The sequence below is a fragment of the Medicago sativa genome, chromosome 6 (assembly GCF_051527215.1).
Source record: "Medicago sativa cultivar Bolivia chromosome 6, Bolivia_mono, whole genome shotgun sequence".
In the NCBI taxonomy this organism is placed as follows: Eukaryota; Viridiplantae; Streptophyta; class Magnoliopsida; order Fabales; family Fabaceae; genus Medicago; species Medicago sativa.
The window spans coordinates 53,657,442-53,680,633 of NC_140754.1; the positions used below are offsets into that span (position 1 = coordinate 53,657,442).

Genomic DNA, 23,192 nt, shown 5'->3' on the forward strand with positions numbered 1-23,192 from the left:
ACTATGTTAACAAATATTCTAAATAGTTTAAACTTATTTCTAACTTAGATTTATTAATCTTGTTTTACAAACACATGAGTACCTCCTAGTTAAAAGAAAAATTAAATATATATAAGTCAGATCTGTAGCTCCAATTTATTACTAGAAATATAGGCATCTTAACTTGACTAAATTAGTGAATCAAGTGATAATACTCTACTGTGTTGTTGTAGCTATAAGGAAATATCTTATTTTATTTCATTTCATTTATAGCCATGCAGAAAATAACTACTCTTCTATATATATTAACATGCACTGTATGTTTTCATTTTAATAGAAATTAGTATGTCAAACATGATCACTAATCTTTTGGAGTTCCAAAACATCATTTTATAGATAGCCCTCTTTTTACATGGGTTTTTCACGCTAAAAAATAAAACTGGTTTATGTAGAGATTACTCATGTAAGGTACAGATTGGTATTCAACAGTGTATATGTGCCTATGAAATCATTTTTCAGGAACAAATAAAGGACTTAAGTTGGTGAAAGTTCTTGTTTTAGATCTAATAAAAGCAAACCAAACTAAAATAAGTTATTGAATGTGATATTGAATAGGACTTGTAGTCTTCTAAGTAGTCAAAGGTTTGACAAGGAATAAACTAGTAAAAATAAAAACAAAGAATAGAAAGAGAAGGAAAGAGAGTATAAACCTTGAGTTTTCACTTCTCTGATAATGATAGATAATGATAGTTGTGTGTTTGCAGGCTTGTGATTAACAAAGAGTGCAAGGTGCCTATTTATAGCAAAACAAGTGAAGTCTTTTGTGGTGCAAAGAGTGCCACGTTTTCTGGTTAAATGAATGTAAGAGATATACTCATGTTTCAAATTCAGTAAAATTCATGCATATAGTGCCACGCCATTTCACCACGTTACTAATTCTTATCAATATTACTGTACATTCTTATCCAATATTGTTATTTTAAAAAAATTATAAATAATATACTAATCATACAATTCTATCATATATCTTTTTCTGGTTTCAAAAATATATTTATTTATTTATTTCGGTAATAAAATTTATACAGTCGAGCAAATCGCTGTCCAAAATTCGGTAGAATTTTAAGCTGCAATTTTTATCATAGCTTGTTATGATATTATAGTACTAATATATAACATTATTTTTCCTAAATTCACTCTCTAGAAAAGAATTTAATTATCAGTCAATTCAGAGTAAAATACCGCAAAAACACACTAAATAATGCATAAAAAAATAGGGTGTCACATTACTACCCCACTTAAAAAAAATTTCGTCCTCGAAATTGTATACCTTGAAATAAATATGGATATTGCAATCTCATATTATCCTCTAACTCCCACGTTGAATCTCCGGTTACTTGATCCCATAGAACTTTGACCAAGAAAATCTGCTTCCCTCTTAGTTGTTTGACTCTTCTATCTTCGATCCTTACAGGAGATGTCTCGTATGACAAGTTCTCTTTTAACGGGACTTCATTGGGTTCAATTATGTGAGATGGATCAGGGACATACTTCCTTAATTGTGAAACATGCAACACATTGTGAATATTTGAAAGAAAATGAGGTAAAGCAATTTGATAGGCTACTGGACCAATGCGACGAATAATTTGGTATGGCCCAATGAATTTTGGAGTGTGTTTTCTGGCCTTAATAGCTCTACCTACCCCAGTCCTTGATGTGACTCTCAAAAATACATGTTCTCCTTCCTGAAATTCAAGAGGTCTTCTTCTCCGATCAGAATAACTTTTCTGTCTGCTTTGTGCAACCTTCATCTTCTCGCGAATTTGTTTAACTTTCTCAGTTGTCTGTTGAACAATTTCTGGTCCAAACATGATGCTCTCTCCATCTTGATATCAACACAACGGTGTCTGACATCTTCTCCCATACAAAGCTTCATAAGGTGCCATTCCTATGCTTGAGTGGAAACTATTATTGTATGTAAACTCGATCAATGGTAGTAGATCGTCCCAACTTCCTCTATTGTCTAGAACACATGCTCTCAACAAGTCTTCTAGAGATTGAATTGTTCTTTCAGTTTGTCCATCCGTCTGAGGGTGATACGCTGAACTTAATCTTAATTTTGTCCCCAATGCTTTTTGTAAACTCTGCCAAAAGTGAGATGTAAATTTTGGATCTCGGTCTGAAACAATACTTGAAGGTACCCCATGTAATCTGATGATTTCCTTGATATAAATCTCAGGTAATTTGTCCACATTGTAGTTAATATTCACTGGTAAGAAATGTGCTGATTTGGTTAGTCTGTCTACGATAACCCAAATTGAATCAAAATTATGTCTGGTTCTCGGTAATCCCACAACAAAATCCATCGAAATACTCTCCCACTTCCATTCTGGAATGTCCAACGATTGAAGCATACCGGCTGGTCTTTGATGTTCCACTTTTGCTTTTTGGCATGTTAGACATGAAGCAACATACTCCGCCACTTGCTTTTTCATTCCGGGCCACCAAAACTTTAGCTTCAAATCTTGGTACATTTTGGTTGCTCCTGGATGAATACTCAATGTACTCTTATGTGCTTCGTCTAAAATTAGTTTCCTCATTTCTAAATTATTTGGGACACAAACTCTCCCATTGCATCTCAAGATCCCATCAGTTCCCAAACTGAATTCTGCTGCTCTTTCTTCTCCTATCAATTTTCTTTTCTCTTGCAAATGCTCATCACTTTCTTGTTGTTGGCGAATATCTTCCATGAGTCCACTTGACACTTTGATCATTCCTAAGAAAATATTTCCATCTGACAATTTCACATCAAGATTCAAATCTCGAAAATTTTCTATCAACTCTAGCTCTTTCGCCATCATTGCAGAAATGTGAATTGCCTTCCGACTCAATGCGTCAGCTACAACGTTTGCTTTTCCGGGATGATAAAGCAAGGTAAAATCATAATCTTTGAGAAATTCAATCCAGCGTCTCTGCCTCATGTTAAGCTTCTTTTGATCGAAAAGATACTTCAAACTTTTATGGTCACTAAAGACTTCAAATTTAGATCCATACAAATGATGTCTCCAAATTTTCAAGGCAAATACTACTGCAGCTAGCTCCAAATCATGTGTAGGGTAGTTCCTCTCGTGAGTCTTCAATTGTCTTGAGGCGTAGGCTACGACTCTCTTTTGTTGCATAAGTACACAACCTAACCCTTGATGTGAAGCATCACAGTACACTTCATATGGTTCATCTGGTTGTGGTAAAACTAACACAGGTGATGTTGTCAAAAGTCTCTTCATTGTTTGAAAACTTTCTTCGCATTCTTTGGTCCATACAAATGGTTGATTCTTTCTTGTGAGTTGAGTTAATGGTGCTACTATCTTTGAGAACCCTTCAATAAACCTTCGATAATATCCAGCTAAACCAACAAAACTACGAATCTCGGTCACCGTTCGTGGTTGTTCCCATAAAAGTACCGTCTCCACTTTTGCAGGGTCCACAGCTATACCATCCTTTGTAATCACGTGCCCCAAGAACTTAACCTCCTCAAGCCAAAATTCGCATTTTGACATTTTCGCATACAACTTCTTATCGTGTAAGATTTGCAAAACTTGACGCAAATGCTCTTTATGCTCCTCGTAGCTCTTAGAATATATGAGAATGTCATCGATAAAAACTACGACAAACTTATTGAGGAATGGATTAAAAATCCGGTTCATGTAGTCCATGAAGATAGCAGGTGCATTCATCACCCCAAAAGGCATCACAAGATATTCATAATGTCCATAGCGAGTTCGAAATGCAGTTTTGGGTACATCCTCAGTCTTTACTCTGATTTGGTGATATCCCGTCCTCAAATCTATCTTTGAGAAGACAACAGCTCCATGAAGTTGGTCCATCAAATCATCAATTCGTGGTAATGGATACTTGTTCTTGATTGTCACCTTGTTCAGTTGGCGATAGTCCACACAAAGTCTTGAGCCTCCATCCTTTTTCTTCACTAACAGTACTGGAGCTCCCCAAGGTGATACGCTTGGTCTAATGAACTGTTTTGACAACAGATCCTCAAGTTGGGTTTTTAATTCCGCCAATTCAGTAGGTGACATTCTATATGGTGCGATGGAGATCGGACTTGATCCAGGGATTAGATCGATCGAAAACTCGATATCCCTTACCGGTGGTAAACCAGGAACGTCTTCTGGAAATACTTCCGGAAAATCATTCACTATTGGGACTTGGTTCAAAACATTTTCTCTCGCAACTTCTACAGAAGATAATAACATGTACCCTTGAGCTCCTTCTTTTGAAGAAGTTATATCATGATTAGCAGATATAAGCTCAGAATTCTCGGAATCAGGAAACACTACAGTTTTACGTGCACAGTCTAAAAAGATATGGTTGAAAGATAACCAATCCATGCCTAAAATCACATCTAATTGTGTTAAAGGCAAACATATCAAGTCAACAAGAAATTTCCTATTGTGGATGACAAGAGGACATTTTAAACAAATAGCATTTGCAACTATGGGTTTAGCAGTTGCAGTAGAAATGATTAAATCAAAAGGCAGTGGTGTTATAAACAAACTCAATTGTTTCACACGATCTATTGAGATAAAAGAATGAGTTGCTCCTGAATCGAATAGTACAGTTAAGAGATTACCTGTCATATCGCAACTACCTTGTATAAGATTTTCAGATTTAGAAGCCTCAACACCACTTAGAGTATAAACCCTTCCTTTCTCCTTTGGCCTTGTAGCTCTCACATTGTTCACCACAGGTGCAACTTTTTGGTTCCTGCATTCCCTGGCCATGTGTCCTATATCTCCACATTTGAAACACTTTATTCCTGTTTCGGGACAAGTGTTAGCCAAATGATCTTGTTTTCCACATTTGTAGCACCTTCGAGTGAGTTCTTGATTCTGGTTTTGGTTTGATCCATTTCCAATGGCTGATGTAACTGGACGATAGGGTCGCTGATTCTGATTATTACTCGCAGTTCGAGAGTAAGGCTTTTTATACGGCTGCTTTCCTTTATGATTCCACCCTTGAGTTGGATATTTAGACCTAGATGGTCCACCCACACTTCCTCGATTGATTCCACCTTCCTTCATTGCTTCTATCTTCCTGCATTTTTCTACAAGTGGTTGGAATTGACGAATTTCTAGTGGCAAGACAGATTCTTTGATGCTATGCTTCAGTCCACCTTCAAATCGTTCACATAGCCAATCTTCATCCACCTGGTCCTGAAAGAAACGAAAATATTTTGCCAACGACTCAAACTTTGCTGCATATTCTCCAATCGTCATTTCTCCTTGTTTCAGGGTCAGAAATTCTTGTTCCTTTGCAGTCCTAGCACTTCTAGGAAAATACTTGTCGAGAAATTTTATACGAAATATTTCCCAAGTAATATCTTGATTGTTAGCTTCAATCATCTTGCGAGTTCCTTTCCACCAGTATTCGGCATCTCCCAATAGTAAGTAAGATGCATATGTTACCTTTACTTCGTCAGGACACCTCAACACAGCGAATATCTTTTCTATCTCTTGGATCCATAAGTCAGCTTTCTCTGGTTCGGTTTCTCCAAGAAATTGTGGAGGATCGTGACGTCTGAAATCTACCAATCCTTTATTTTCAGCATTTCTTTCTTCCCTTTGTTGCTTTCGAATATCCCTTTCAGCCTTTGCAGCAGTTTGTTCTGCAATGGTTGCTGCCATTTCTACCATAGCTTGAATAGCTATTCCCATACCTCCTTCGGTATTGCTTGCTTCTCCATTTTCGGCTTCTATATGATTATTTCTACGAGTCATTGGGTTCCTAAAAGTCATAATTGGTTAGAACCTAATTATTAAATAATATAATAATCTATACAAAGTTAGTACAAACAAACGCAATTAGTACAGACATCCTCTAACGTTCCCGAAAGAATCAACCGTGCTCTGATACCACTAATGTAACGCCCCATTTTCCGTAACGATAGAAAATGGTGTTACGTCTTAATACTTGAGTGTCTAAAGCGAATTAAGTTCATAAATCTTACTTTTACTAGTAAATTAATTTGGTTACTAAAAATTTAATTTAAATAAAATCTTTCTTGCATTTTTTTTTAAATAAAAGTCTTTTAGCTCTTGATCGTAAAACACAAGGATATAAAATATGCATCAATATAATCTACACGACGTTAATTATTTTGCCCTTAGGCTTACATATTCATGCTTGTCAGGGGTAATTAGATATTTTACAACACCTGCAAGTTAATACTTCTCACTTAAGTCAACCTAATTAAACATAATCATCTGTCATGCTCTTTGACACCTAGAAGCCACTACCACATAAGAGGAGGTCACGTGAGCGTAGAGTTATTTAGTCTACTAAGTACTAGAATTAGCTCCACAACTTTAACCCACTAAAAGTTAATATGTACATAATTAGAACAAAATCTTCTAACAACCATTCGGGAGATCTTCATTAGCACCACCAACACCAAGGTCTTCAGAGGGATCCACTTCATCTCCAGCACGTCCACTCACCTCCACATCAGTCACGGTCATGTCTGCTCCATCCTCCTCAGGATCATTCTCAAAATGATAAACAACGGGGGGACGCACACTAATGCGAGCGGTACGACGAAAACGAGGCCTTGGTCCTCTAGCCCTTTCAGAGGTCGAATTCTCCCTAGCTCTATCAAGACCTAATGTACTAATCATCCTCTCTAATGGTAACACTACCTCCAAGGTAACATGATGAATGACAGATGACACCACTAAACCTCTTATTCCTTCGGTTGTCCTAACCAACCCTGTGAAAGTCAGAGTTTGGGATGCCCTATCCAACTCCCAAACCCCATCACCTATCTCCTCTAAACACTCAATCTTGCGGGTTCCCGAGTGATTCAGTAACTCTCCCGGCATCATCTGCAAATTGTAAGGGTGAAATACTCGCACACAAGGTTAACTAAATGCTTAATAATATTACATGATGATATATAATATTTTATAGTTACATATAATGTTTTTCAAATAAAGAAATATATAACAAAATTATACATGTAATTTCTTTCACTATTAAATCCTACAAAAATTTAAATAACCACATAGAAATTAAATAATCACAAGAAAATATAAATCAATTGAGGACACAAAAATTTATGGCAACCACACACATCAAAGTTAGTCAAAACAAAGATCACTTAACACTTTATCATAATCAATACAAAGGTTATATTTTTGACTTGTTAGTAGCATCTTGGTTAAACCTACTCCATGGAGACCTCTATTATGAGTGTAAGGCCGTCTCAACTGCCATAACATGATTGTTTGCAACGAGTAGATATATATTCTCTACTCCAACCATTCTGGCCCGATCGCTGCACCTTATTATAGATAGTCCTGCACAGTCAGGTATCACTGCGTCGGGTATTATGATTTCCTCCAGTTAGAGAAGCCATCACTAACTATTGGTAGGAGTTCAAAACGCCTGTGATCCCCAGAAGGTCTGTAGTCGACCCAACCGAACCTATCCTCAGTCTTATATGCGTTATCGTATTATAAGAAACAACCTGTATTACTCTTTACAAAAATTATTATTTTTGTAAATCTTCAACACAACTGTTTTCATCAACAATCAACTTAACAATTTAATTGTCAAAAGTCATAAATGTACCTTAAGAGAAATTTCTTCAAATAAAATTAATAATAATAACTGTGAGTTAGTTATAAGATAAATAAATTAAGAAAAATATATTATATATACTTACAATACCACGTTTAACTGATTACTTATCATATATATATATATGTATGCATAATATTTAGAATGTTTTCTAGAATTTCTTCTTTCTACTTACTGTCCATTTCAATAAATAATATAGATAATCAAATTTGCTCATTAATAATATATATTTAAAATATATTAATACTACAATTAAATACACAAATTTTCTTAATCTCATGTGATAATATACATATATATCTTGGGCGTTCTCTAAAGTATATCCCCTTACCTTTCAGCTTTTCAAAACTTGAGTAATCACCTTCTTCAACACCTAATTACTCATCAAAATAATTTTCTCTTAACTAACTATCATTGAAATAAACACTAAAATTATTAAATGCTAAATATTTAAGAATTATAGAGTTAACTATATATTTGGAACGTAACAGCATGAACATTGAAAAAAATTCTAAAGACAATTTTTCCAATAGCTACAATGAACTAGTTAATACAAGTGGTGATATCAGTTTATTCTTTCTTTCTTATTCTAAAAGAATAACTTTAGAAATTTTAACATGATGAATTTCTACTAGTTTTAACCAAAACTTCCATAAATAATTATGAGTTAATAAAACTTTTAAAAATAACTTCTAATAGCTACTACTATGTTAACAAATATTCTAAATAGTTTAAACTTATTTCTAACTTAGATTTATTAATCTTGTTTTACAAACACATGAGTACCTCCTAGTTAAAAGAAAAATTAAATATATATAAGTCAGATCTGTAGCTCCAATTTATTACTAGAAATATAGGCATCTTAACTTGACTAAATTAGTGAATCAAGTGATAATACTCTACTGTGTTGTTGTAGCTATAAGGAAATATCTTATTTTATTTCATTTCATTTATAGCCATGCAGAAAATAACTACTCTTCTATATATATTAACATGCACTGTATGTTTTCATTTTAATAGAAATTAGTATGTCAAACATGATCACTAATCTTTTGGAGTTCCAAAACATCATTTTATAGATAGCCCTCTTTTTACATGGGTTTTTCACGCTAAAAAATAAAACTGGTTTATGTAGAGATTACTCATGTAAGGTACAGATTGGTATTCAACAGTGTATATGTGCCTATGAAATCATTTTTCAGGAACAAATAAAGGACTTAAGTTGGTGAAAGTTCTTGTTTTAGATCTAATAAAAGCAAACCAAACTAAAATAAGTTATTGAATGTGATATTGAATAGGACTTGTAGTCTTCTAAGTAGTCAAAGGTTTGACAAGGAATAAACTAGTAAAAACAAAAACAAAGAATAGAAAGAGAAGGAAAGAGAGTATAAACCTTGAGTTTTCACTTCTCTGATAATGATAGATAATGATAGTTGTGTGTTTGCTGGCTTGTGATTAACAAAGAGTGCAAGGTGCCTATTTATAGCAAAACAAGTGAAGTCTTTTGTGGTGCAAAGAGTGCCACGTTTTCTGGTTAAATGAATGTAAGAGATATACTCATGTTTCAAATTCAGTAAAATTCATGCATATAGTGCCACGCCATTTCACCACGTTACTAATTCTTATCAATATTACTGTACATTCTTATCCAATATTGTTATTTTAAAAAAATTATAAATAATATACTAATCATACAATTCTATCATATATCTTTTTCTGGTTTCAAAAATATATTTATTTATTTATTTCGGTAATAAAATTTATACAGTCGAGCAAATCGCTGTCCAAAATTCGGTAGAATTTTAAGCTGCAATTTTTATCATAGCTTGTTATGATATTATAGTACTAATATATAACATTATTTTTCCTAAATTCACTCTCTAGAAAAGAATTTAATTATCAGTCAATTCAGAGTAAAATACCGCAAAAACACACTAAATAATGCATAAAAAAATAGGGTGTCACAAACAACCTTCAAACCTTTATATGTTCCTCAAATCTTCACCAAATCACACAATTTCTTCACCCAATCAATTCCAAACGTCATTCTAAACAAAACCCACCAATCAAAAACAACTTCCATCCACCCAAACCAAAATCACCAAATTCGTAACCCTCATTAACCTAACCCAAAAACCACAAATTCATCACCAATCTCCACAGCTAAACTCATAAACCTTACTTTAACCTTAACCCCATAACTAAACCAACCTTTTCCACCAAAAATCTTCCCAAACCTTAACCTTCCCCAAAACTGTAACGCCCTATTTCTATTAAAGCGATAAAACATGCGAATATAACAAATATTCAAGAAATAGACGCTACGTCATCAACTAAATCCACAAAATCATCATGCATATAAAAAATATCTCAACGGTCGCAGCGGATACAAATCATATACCTCCAACATATACATGCCATGGTCAAAATACATCATCAAATAAAATCATCCAAGTCCCGACAATGGGCAAATCTCAACAATAAAATAAAAACAGAATCCAACAACAACATAAAGACACGACCACCTAATCAGAGCCTAATCCTACGACTCCAAACGATAACGGAGATAGCTCCTGCTATCCAAGCACTCACCAAAATCAACTACTCCTGCACAATGTCTACCCATCCATACAGAGAGGTAGGCGGTCAAAACCATTGGAGGTTAGCTTTACATTAATCATAATCAATAATAAGCAACTTGACATAAATAAATCAATTCAATCTTCATTAAATAACATGGACAATTAACCTCCAATACAAGTCCACACAACAATTCCAATCATCACAAGTAGGCATTCATCAAAGACAATTATCACCAAGAATCATCATTCACTACAACACCCTATTTTTTTATGCATTATTTAGTGTGTTTTTGCGGTATTTTACTCTGAATTGACTGATAATTAAATTCTTTTCTAGAGAGTGAATTTAGGAAAAATAATGTTATATATTAGTACTATAATATCATAACAAGCTATGATAAAAATTGCAGCTTAAAATTCTACCGAATTTTGGACAGCGATTTGCTCGACTGTATAAATTTTATTACCGAAATAAATAAATAAATATATTTTTGAAACCAGAAAAAGATATATGATAGAATTGTATGATTAGTATATTATTTATAATTTTTTTAAAATAACAATATTGGATAAGAATGTACAGTAATATTGATAAGAATTAGTAACGTGGTGAAATGGCGTGGCACTATATGCATGAATTTTACTGAATTTGAAACATGAGTATATCTCTTACATTCATTTAACCAGAAAACGTGGCACTCTTTGCACCACAAAAGACTTCACTTGTTTTGCTATAAATAGGCACCTTGCACTCTTTGTTAATCACAAGCCAGCAAACACACAACTATCATTATCTATCATTATCAGAGAAGTGAAAACTCAAGGTTTATACTCTCTTTCCTTCTCTTTCTATTCTTTGTTTTTGTTTTTACTAGTTTATTCCTTGTCAAACCTTTGACTACTTAGAAGACTACAAGTCCTATTCAATATCACATTCAATAACTTATTTTAGTTTGGTTTGCTTTTATTAGATCTAAAACAAGAACTTTCACCAACTTAAGTCCTTTATTTGTTCCTGAAAAATGATTTCATAGGCACATATACACTGTTGAATACCAATCTGTACCTTACATGAGTAATCTCTACATAAACCAGTTTTATTTTTTAGCGTGAAAAACCCATGTAAAAAGAGGGCTATCTATAAAATGATGTTTTGGAACTCCAAAAGATTAGTGATCATGTTTGACATACTAATTTCTATTAAAATGAAAACATACAGTGCATGTTAATATATATAGAAGAGTAGTTATTTTCTGCATGGCTATAAATGAAATGAAATAAAATGTTTCGGGTTCCAACCCCTTTTCACCCCAAAATCCCAATTTTGATCATTCCAAACCCCAAAACTTAATCCCAAAGATGTTTATAGGTCATATACACTTCAAAACACTTAAACATGCATAAATTTTGAGATTAAAACATCAACACAACAAAAATTCATCAATTCACCAAACTTCCACAACTTTCAACAACAACAACAATTCTCATCACCGATCCACCAATTCATGATACCCAATGCATCAATTCATCAACAACACATTTAACAACAACAACAACAACAACTAATCATGAATTTATCCTCAATCTAACAACAACAACAACAACTAATCATGAATTCATCATCAATTTCTCACAAAAACACATTATATTCATATATACCTATTTTAACATACAAATTCAACAACAACAACACAATTATCATTCAATTCATGTACCTAATCATGTCATCAAAATTAAGCACGAATTTCTACTATAAAATTCCAATTAACCACTTAAGCAAAGAATTAGGGAAACTACAACTATTAATTATGATTAAAGTCTAGCCTCCTTATCTTAATTCTTCACAATCACCAACTAAGGCTTCACTTTAGCTCCCAAAGACTTGAATCTCTAGCCTCCTCTAGCTCTGTCTAGATCTTCCTCTTCAAACCCTTATCTTCTCTTGCTCTTTCTCTCTCTACCTCTTCTCTCAAAATGAAAAATGATGGTAAACCCTATTTTCCTCAAACACTAGAGTTTATATAGGTTCTACCTAATTTGGCTCAACTCACAATGCCTTAATGGGCCTAACCCATTACTATTCTAATTCAAAATGTTACTACTCACTTAATGGTAAAATGTAATAATAACGGTCACCTACCGGTAATAAAACAATTCACTACAACTCCCTAGCACTTAGTAAAATAATATTAGCTCTCACTAAGCACTAAAAATAATCCTCATCAAAACTACTAAATTACCCCTACTAACAAAATGACCAAAATACCCCTGAATTCAAAATGACTAAAATACCCTTCTAACACCGAATTCTACAATTCCCAACCAAAAATACACACAGAGGCAATTAATCACATAAGAGTACATATAACACACATAAATAAATAAATAATAAAACAAATCTAACGAGAAATAGGGTTGTTACAACTCTCCCCCACTAAAAAGAATTTTCGCCGTCGAAAATTACCTGAAGGAAACAACTCTGGATACGAAACCCTCATCCTACTCTCCGATTCCCAAGTGGCACTCTCACCAGTTGGTCCAACCCAAATCACTTTAACCAAAACTATCTCCTTGCCACGCAAACGCTTCACCTCTCGATCCTCAATCCTAACTGGCCAAGTCTCAACGGTCAAATTATCTCTTACTTCCAAATCATCCACTTGAATCACATGAGACACATCATACACATACTTCAGCAGCTGAGACACATGAAACACATCATGAAGATTCGACAGAGATGGTGGTAACGCAATCTGATACGCTACAACCCCAACCTTATAAATAATCTCAAACGGCCCAACAAAACGAGGAGTCAACTTCTGACACTTCAAAGCACGACCAACATCGGTTACAGGATTCGCTCTCAAAAACACATGATCACCAACCTGAAACTCAATTTCCTTCCTTCTCTTATCATGATAACTCTTCTGCCTACTCTGAGACTCTGAGACGCTCTCATCTTCTCTTGAATCATCTTAACCTTTTCCGTAGTCTCTTGCACAACTTCCGGTCCTAAGAAATCACTTTCACCTGACTCATGCCAACATAACGGAGTCCTACACCTCCGACCATACAAAGCCTGAAACGGTGCCATTCTGATGCTAGAATGAAAATTATTGTTGTAAGTTGTAACACCCTAATTCCCGACGATAATTTTACATAATAATAATCATGGTTTTAACGAAAAAGGGTGTCACACACATTCATTGATCTTACTACGTAATAAAATGATAAAGAATCAGATACAATAGCGGAAGACCCTTCATAAAAATTTCAATATTATAAAATATCTTGTCTTCAAAATTATTTAAGAAAAATAGCATAAAACATCAAAATGCTTAAACTTCATAATTCAGGGACATTCAACGTTTAACCCAACCCAGTGTTACAGATCAGAGCACGTATTTATTCGACAACTTTATATCACAAATAATAACTACAGGAGTATATCCCCGTTACCACCTTCTAAGCGTCCCGCAAAGCTAAAACTCCTCGTCCTGAGTGTCTGTACCCCAAGGATACAGACACCAAAATACACAAACAACAACAAAGGGGTGAGAATTCACAACATAACATATAATTGGGGTACATGAATAATAAAGAAGATAATCTTATCGTCATTGGTCCTTCATTCACATCGTCATCAATTATTCATCATATCATCATCAATCATTCCTCATGATACTCATACAATTTGTTTCATAAACATCATTAACACATACATCCTATGCACACCTTTAACACATATCATATTCACATCATTAGCACATATCACAGTTCACCTATCATGACCTATATGCAACGTACTTCATTCCTAGACCTATCTGCATGCCGGTACCGGATCCTATCGTCATAATAATGTAGTTCAGAGATGCGTTACTGAAACATACATTTCGTCATTCGTCATTCGTCATTCGTCATTATGCAGTATGATATGATGCATGAAGACTCACCAAACATTATTTAGAAAGACACATAAACAACACATCATCTTTACGTCATAGTCATTCGTCATTTTTCATCATTCGTCATTATTCATATTTCGTCATTCTTCGTCTTTCGTCATTTTAACAATCATAACGTCGTTATACATCATCATTAACACATTATCGTTCATTAATATCATATGTTCATCTGATTATATCTAACAGATTCTCTTATTAGAACTCATGTCATGTTTAGAACCTACACTCATCCTTGGTTTCTTCTACATTCTTTGCACCATTTACTCCTAGTAACCTACCTTATCCTTCATCCTAGGTCTTTATGATTTTTACTACTCCCTCGTCTTTCCTCCTAATAACTTATGTCCATACGACTAGACTTATTAAGTCATAAGACCCTATCATCAGTTATTAAATTCATCATTATTATCGTCTATTACCTTAGTCCTCTAACATTATACACTAATTTTACTTGGTTTGTACCTTTAAAAGTATAGTTTAAATCATTAGACTCAATCTTTATTCTAAGTTTCTTCTATTATCTTTGTCTCTTGTTTATGAACTATTCCTAAAACAATCATCTTTTCTTATCTTATCCCTTACCTTCCTTCTCATTCATCTTACTCTCCTCTATTAGGTTCATATCCTGACTCACCGCTCTTACTACCCCTCACGCTGTTCATTTAATTCGTTCACAACTTCCTATCTCAGTTTACATTTCATCCTAATAACCCCAACATTGTAATCAATTCTCTAAATTCATCCTCGCTATTCCTACTGTTATGATCTTGTATCATAAATCATAAGTAACTCGATATTTATCACATCTTTCACCACATCTCTTTATTTAACCTACTCCTCTCTAATCCTCATTCACCTACGCCTCATCGTGTCTTTATCTTTACCCTTTTACCTTGACTCCTTTCCGCATCAACCTGACAACTTTCCTAAGTTCACACTCTTCATAAAGCCTTGTCGCTATATTCATCCCTTACTATAATTTACTATCATTTTCATATTTATTAGTTCATGAATAACCCTCTTACATCTCCTTCTACTTTCCCCTTAAGTCTTTCATAAGCATCTTTATTTACGTCGTTCATCATCATCATTCGACATTTATACTTTCATCATACCTCATCATCTTATAACGCGAATATCGCATCCATCGGTTAACATCATATGTACATATTAGTTTACATTTTTGTCAAACCAACATCATATTTAGATCCCACCTCCATTCTTAATTTACCCTCGTTCTCTTCATCTTTTACTTCTACAGATACATTATATCCTTCATTCTCATTCTTTACGACTTTCACTATTCCATTCCCCACATAATGGTTTTCATCTATGCGACTAACTTATTCAGTTTTCAAGATCTCATCGTCATGTATTAGTTCATCTTTACTGTCGTCTACTACCTTAGACTTCTATCTTAGTATTCTTGGTTTGCTATAGTTCTTGATTTTCTAATTATTCTTATCTTCACCTTTATTATCCTCTAATACTCTTGATACTGGTCTTATTTTGAATATATTATGGCTTATGAAACTACTCTCATGACCCTTAATTAAACCCCTCTCATCTAAGGATCACTTCTTTTATTTTAACTTATGTTTTGATAGCAAAACTTTTTGACACTTGCTGTCAAAATCGCCTCATGATATGTGAAATCGCTTCATGATTTTGACAATATCAGACATACTGAAATTACAGATTTCTGTCAAAATTGCTTCATGATCATGGGAATCGATTCATGTTTTCGACAGCATCAGACATGCTATAATCACAGATTTTTCTGCGACTTTCTACCAAGGGAGCCTCCTCGGCTCCGTTTTTCTATCCTAAATTCACCAAAAACATCCCTAATCTTCACCCTATTATTACTCTATCATTAGAACATTAATTCTTCATTAACCTACCGGATTATCCACTCTTTTTAAGGCTAAAAACTCCATTCAAAACCTAAACTAGTTCTCCCTCAATTCTCATCTTTCAACATCGTATTTTAATTCATTCATCTTCGTTATCTCATTCAAATTTACACAATAACAGCAACAACATATTAAAATTTAATACAACAATCCCATCATAGATTAAGATACCCTAAAGTGCAAAGAATCTCCCCCTTACCTCGAATATTCGAAGTCACAGCTTTCCGGCTCTCTTCTCCGAAACTAGGGTTTTCTCCTCCTCTTCTCTCTTCTTCTCTTGCTTCTATGTTTCAGCAAAAGAAAGACCTCTGATTGTTAATTCTCTATTTATACTTGGGCTAGCCTCATACTATTATTCTTTCTATTTTATTTTCCATTATTTTTACTTCTCCCTCCCCCACTTAATTAAAACTTCTATTCTACACCTTCCGCCGCCTCTATATTACTTTATTTATTTTTCGCTTTCATCATAATAATCCTCCTAGCACGTTATTAATCATCATAAATCTATTTCTTCATATCTAACATAATATTCTAGCATCATAACACCATTATAATAAACAAAATCAAGAATTCTTCTAATTAACTTCATTAAATCAATACATGTAATTTTCGGGGTGTTACATAAGTGAACTCAATCAACGATAGACATTCAACCCAACCGATACCTTGCTCCAACACACAAGCCCTCAAAAAATCTTCCAAACTCTGAATATTCCTCTCCGTCTGACCATCAGTCTCGGGATGATAAGAGAACTCAACCTCAACTTAGTTCCCAAAGCTGCTTTCAAACTCTCCCAAAACTTAGAAGTAAACCTCAGATCCTGATCCGACACAATACTAGAAGGAATACCATGCAATCTAACAATCTGCTCAATCACTACAAGAAAAACATTGATTTGGGACGGAAATTTCCGTCGCACAGTAGTACAAATTTCCGTCCCAATTGAAATCTGGGACGGAATTTTGGAAAAAATACGTCTGTCGCAATACTTGCTGTCGCAATATTTCGGGACGGAATTTCATCTTCCGTCGCACGTTGGGGACGGAATCTGGGACGGATTGTAATTAATTATTTTACCCCAACTATTCAATTCCGTCCCAACATTGCGACAGAAATCTCAAATTCCGTCCCGATGTTTGTGACAAATTACTTGCATTCCGTCCCAGATTGGGTTAAAATATTTTTTTTTAAAAATTATTTGCTGGGATATATATATATATATATATATATATATATATATAATTTTCAGTCACAAATAAATATGTGCGATAAATGTTATTTACAATATTCTTCTACGGTTTTAATATCTTTATATTATGCACATTAAATTGTGTCATAAAAATTTCAAAAGAATCATTCCAGAGTACAATTCAAATTGAAAACACCAATAGTTCCATCAAAAACATAAAATCTAACGAAATTTCAAAGTATTATCAATCATCCAATAGGATAACCTATAACTTGAAGGTCTACAAAATATAAAACCCAATTAATTCTTAAGTTTTAATAACTTCCTCGAGTCTTAGCAGTGCTGAAACACAAAAACCACGTACACCAGCAGTTGTTGATTTGCCTAAGAAATATCCAAGGTTTGATTTTGTACAAAAAAACACAAGGAAAAAATTAGTCTTAAACATGTGTACACCAAAGGCAATGTCAAGCTATCAAAACTCAAATGATTATAATGTATGTACCATTATACACAATCTTTAGAAGATGACAAATACTCTTCATTATTCGAGATCCATTGACGTAACACATGCCTTTTTTCTCTATCAAAGCAGATGATGCTTTCACCGTTAATGGCATAAAAATTGTTTAGTTAATGACATAAAATTAATTTCATAAAAAACTAAAGTCATTACCCTTAAGTTGGTCATTAGCTTCTTTCTCTCGATTTGAATGAGCTATTTCCTTTCTCTACTTCAACTCCTGTCGACAAAAGAACAACTAGAAAATTGAAAACCAAACTCACCCTGATGATATCATAGCCCTTTTTGAACTCTAATTTCAGCATTCATAGAAAACTTAAGTATAGTCCATTAACAAATTCGAAATAAAGTAAAACTAAAAAATAAGATGGATCTTACTTACTAATTTATTAACAATAACCACCAAACTAATGAAGTTACCTCTTGGGTTCCTAACACTATTTCAAGAGAGCTTTTTTAAACAAATTGAGAAATGAAAGTGATATTCAAAAACAGAATTTGTCAAAGATGTCTTAAAAGTTTATTTTTTAACAATATTATATTTTGGCATGTCTAATACTTTCAAAATTACCAATACGTATATATATGCTTTGTTTTGACAGGACATATCAGACGAAACAGTTAGAAAATTAAAAGAAGAAAATGCTATGCTCATTCAGATAGAGGTAACATTTTACTGAAGAAATTCAGGTGCTTTGTTTTAGAACCTACGCTTCAATGGTTTTGCAACTTATACTGCATATTGCTCCGCAGAACATATCAGAAAAGACCATCCAGATATTGACAGAAGAAATTGACACACATTCGTAAAGAGGTAATATTTTATCTAACAAATATCTGTCTTTTGTTTTATCATGTCTCAATGTTTTTATAATACATACTCTGTGTCGGTACAAAGGTCCTGTCGCTAAAGATAATCAGAGAGCTGAACGAAGAAAATCATATGCACATTCAGAAAGAGGTAATATTTTATCTTTGAAATACCTATGACTTGCGTTTTGGCAGTAATGTTCCATCACTCGACAGGCTAAATCTGAAGAGACAGTCAGAAAATTGAATGAACAGACGGACATGCATGTGCAAAAGGAAATGATATATTTTTCATTTTATCAGTGACATTCTTCTTTTTCGTCCTTATAGTTTATAGCTTGCAACTTTCTTTCAACACATATATCTTTCCTCAGGTTGCATTAGAAGGAATATCAGAAAATTGAAGAAAGAACTTGATATGCATGTTAAGAACGAGGTAGTATTTTATATAAAATATACGTCCTTTCTTTTAGCCCTTATGTCTCATTTTTTTATAACATGTACATCCCTTCATTTCACAAATCATATTAGAAGATACAATTAGAAAATTGAATAAGGAAAATGATATTCAGTATTCACATGCAAATAAACTATGATTTTTCAAAATTTGTAAATATATTCTACCAATAAAATATTATTTTAAAGTGACTGTCTATCTCAATATGCTTGTTTCTCTCATGAAAAAACAGACCAGAGGTAATATGCAATGCCGCTTGATTATTCACATATTAGTGCCATTTGTGTTGTCTTTTTAAGACTTAAACTCTAAGTAATTGTTTCAACCAAATGAGCTCACAGGTCACCAATGCCACGACCTTGTATTCAACTATAGTAACACATGTAAAGAGAAGGGTTTACCTTGAGATGTGATGTAAGACAGTTGAAGAAGTGTGGACAACGACAACACTCGACGGCAAATCCCAAATGTACCAACTAAGAAATATCACAACAAGTAGTTATTAAATTCATATCACAACAATTAGTTATTAAATTCATATCACAACAAAACAAATTACTAAGAACTTAAGCTAACTATTATATTCTACAAATATTTGAAGCAACTATTAATACTCCTAAAAGTTCACAAACATGAGACAGTATAGACATTGGTTAGACACATGGGAAAAACACCTATTTTTACAAAGTTTAAGTTTGCCTAACAGTACCCTGGAAACAAATTTTATGCATACTAAACATAAACTTAACTCGCTAAATTTTGATTATAAACTATTTTTCAACTAAAAATTGGAAACAAATCATCATCATAATCAAAAGAACTAGATTAATTACACAAAATTGCAAATAGAAACTACCTTAAGCCTATAATTAACAGCAGGATGGCATTGGCATCACCAGACTCCTTATCATGTTCTCTTCTCACATACTTCTCATGATCAGAAAGCGCAACATTGAAATCAAAAGCTTCACTCCTCTCCGTTAACCCTAATCCAATAAACACATGCTTCCCTTGTCCATCTTCAATCTTAAGCAGAAAGTATCTCGATGAATCGACAACCAGTTCAACTGAACCCTCACACTGACAGGGAAAAACAAAACACGCAGCGAAGAGATCGCCGAAGTTGGGATCTTCTAACCGTATCTCACACCGGTCACGGCGGGACACAACGCGGAGACGGCCGGACCAGATCTTGTCTGATTGGAACCATTAGCCGCATTTGTAACCGCCGGAGGTTGTTCGTGGCGGGATCTTGTAGATCTTGTCCTATATATATGTTTTGGAAGAAAAGGAACTGAGCAACTGTAGAAAAGAAATGGGTCGAAAAGGATTTGAAGAACAACAAAGAGTGAAGAACTGTGGAGAAACGGAATGGGTTAAAATTATGGGTGAGAGCTTAAATGAAACTGGATAAAGGAACATAATCCTTCGATTGAACAAGGGTGGTAGAGATTTAGGTTTCAATTTGAGGGAAAGTGAGATTGAGGAATAAAATGGGGTTTCATGGTTTTGGAGTTGTGGGAACGAGACTGAAATTGGAAAAGTTTAATTGACAATATTTGCCCAAAAGCATTAATGTGAAGAGTACTTAAAAAAAAAAATCACTATAAAACCTGCGACCCTTATGTCTAACCGTCGTAGCAACTGTTGCAAAAGTGCAATCTGCAACTGTTCTAAGCTAAGGGTCGCAAGGTAATGTCGTAAAATGACAAATTTCTTGTAGTTTGGGACGGAAATAAAAATTCCGTCCCAATTTTGAGACAGAATTGCAATTCCGTCCCAAAACAATAAAGATATATTTAATAAAATATTTGTGCCATAATTGCGTCGCAAATTCCGTCCCAATTTAATTATTTTGGGACGGAATATATTTCCGTCCCGAAATTCCGTCTCAGTTTGATGTTTTTCTTGTAGTGAATGTAGATCTATGCCAACTTCGCCACAGATATACCAGTCTTGATAGAAACAAAATGTGCCGACTTCGTCAACCGATCAACAATCACCCAAATCGAATCAAAACCTTTAACAGTCTTCGGCAACGCTCCGACAAAATCCATAGAGATACTATCCCACTTCCACTCTGGCACAAACAACGGTTGCATCAAGCCTGACAGTCTCTGATGTTCAATCTTAGACTTCTAACAAACCAAACAATCATACACAAATTCCGCTATCTGTTTCTTCATTCTAGGCCACCAAAATAACCTCTTCAAATCTTGATACATCTTAGTTGCTCCTGGATGAATACTCATACTACTTCTGTGACCTTCCAAAATCCGTCTCTTAAGCTCAAGAACATCTGGTACACAAACACGATCACGAAAAATCAAAACATCATTTTCATCCAACCTGAAGTCTCCACCCATACCTTGGTTAACCAACACCATACGATCTACAAGTTCCAAATCTTCCTTCTGACCATTCTTGATCTCTTCCAAAATATTACTCGTCAGCTTTAACATTTCCAACCTTACACCATCCGGCGTCAGCTCACTCAGCAAGCTCAAATCCCAAAATTGCTCAATCAACTCCAACTCTTTAACCATCAAAGCAGACATATGCAACAACTTCCTACTCAAAGCATCAGCAACAATATTCACATTTCCAGGATGATACTCCAACCATCTTCTCTGCCTTATATTCAACTCCTTCTAATCAAACAAGTACTTCAAACTCTAGTGATCACGAAACACCTCAAACTTAGAACCATACAAATAATGCCTCCAAATCTTCAACACATACCAAATCGTGAGTCGGATAATTCTTCTCATGCACTTTCAAATGCCTCGAAGCATAAGCCACAACCTGACGTTTCTGCATAAGCACACTACCAAGACCCATCTTAGAAGCATCACAATACACAACAAACGATTTCTTCGGATTCGACAAAATCAACACTGGAGCTGAAGTCAACCTCTTCTTCAACTCTTAGAAACTCTTCTCACACATAGCATCCCAAACATAAGCTTGTCCTTTCCGAGTCAACTGCGTCAACGGCAACACCAACTTAGAGAATCCCTCAATGAACCTCCGATAATAACCTGCCAATCCAAGAAAGCTTCTAACTTCAAAAACAGACTTAAGTGATTCCCACTGCAACACTGCATCAACCTTCGACGGATCCACGACAATACCACCTTTAGAAATCACATGACCAAGGAAACTCACTTCCCGCAACCAAAACTCACACTTCGACAACTTAGCAAACAACTTCTTCTCCTTCAAGACACCCAACAAAATCCTCTAATGCTTTGCATGCTCTTCTTCAGACTTCGAATACACCAAAATATCATCTATAAACACCACCACAAAACGGTCTAGAAAAGGATGAAATATCCTATTCATATATTCCATGAAGACACTTGGCGCATTATATACTCCAAATGGCATCACAGAATACTCATAGTGTCCATACCTTATTCAGAACACAGTTTTGGATATATCTTCCTCCTTTACTCTAATATGATGATATCCTGACCTCAAATCAATCTTGCTGAACACTTCCGCACCAACCAACTGATCCATCAAATCATCTATCCTCTGAAGCGGATACCGAATCTTAATCCTCACCTTGTTTAACTGCCAATAATCCACACACAACCTCATGCTTCCATCTTTCTTCTTAACCAACAACACTGGAGCACCCCACAGAGAAACACTCGGCCTGATAAACTGCTTCTCGAGTAACTCTTCCAACTGCTTCTTCAGCTCACCCAACTCTGATACATACATCCGATAAGGTGCAATCGAAATAGGACTCGTTCCCGGTACCAAATCAGTTGCAAACTCAACTTCCCTCTCTGCGGTAACTCGGTAATGACATCCGGAAAAACTTCTGGAAACTCTTGCACTACCGGCAAATCACCTACTCATTTCTCACTACTCTCCTTCAACGAAGCAAACATCATGAATAATCTAGCTTCACCGTCCAAAGACTTCTTCACTTGCTCCGCGGTCAAGAACTTCTCGCCCATCTCAGCTACTGGCTTAGAAAACGTTATACTCTTGGTCAAACAATTAATGTTAACACCAAAAGATAACATCAAGTACATACCAAAAATCACGTCTGTATGCTTCAACGGAAGACACACAAGATCCAGCTCAAAATCAATGTTAC

At 34.6% G+C, this 23,192-nt stretch overlaps 1 long non-coding RNA gene across 1 annotated transcript; it reads right to left on the reverse strand.

The window, feature by feature from the left end:
* Nucleotides 1-17,383: 17,383 nt before the first annotated feature.
* On the reverse strand, nt 17,384-20,982 carry LOC146915670 (uncharacterized). Its single transcript, XR_015014713.1, has 6 exons — nt 19,932-20,982; nt 19,477-19,551; nt 18,793-18,841; nt 17,962-18,028; nt 17,791-17,868; nt 17,384-17,669 (listed from the first exon to the last, which is right to left on the reverse strand). It is a non-coding gene; the product is annotated as an uncharacterized LOC146915670 (long non-coding RNA).
* Nucleotides 20,983-23,192: the final 2,210 nt, after the last annotated feature.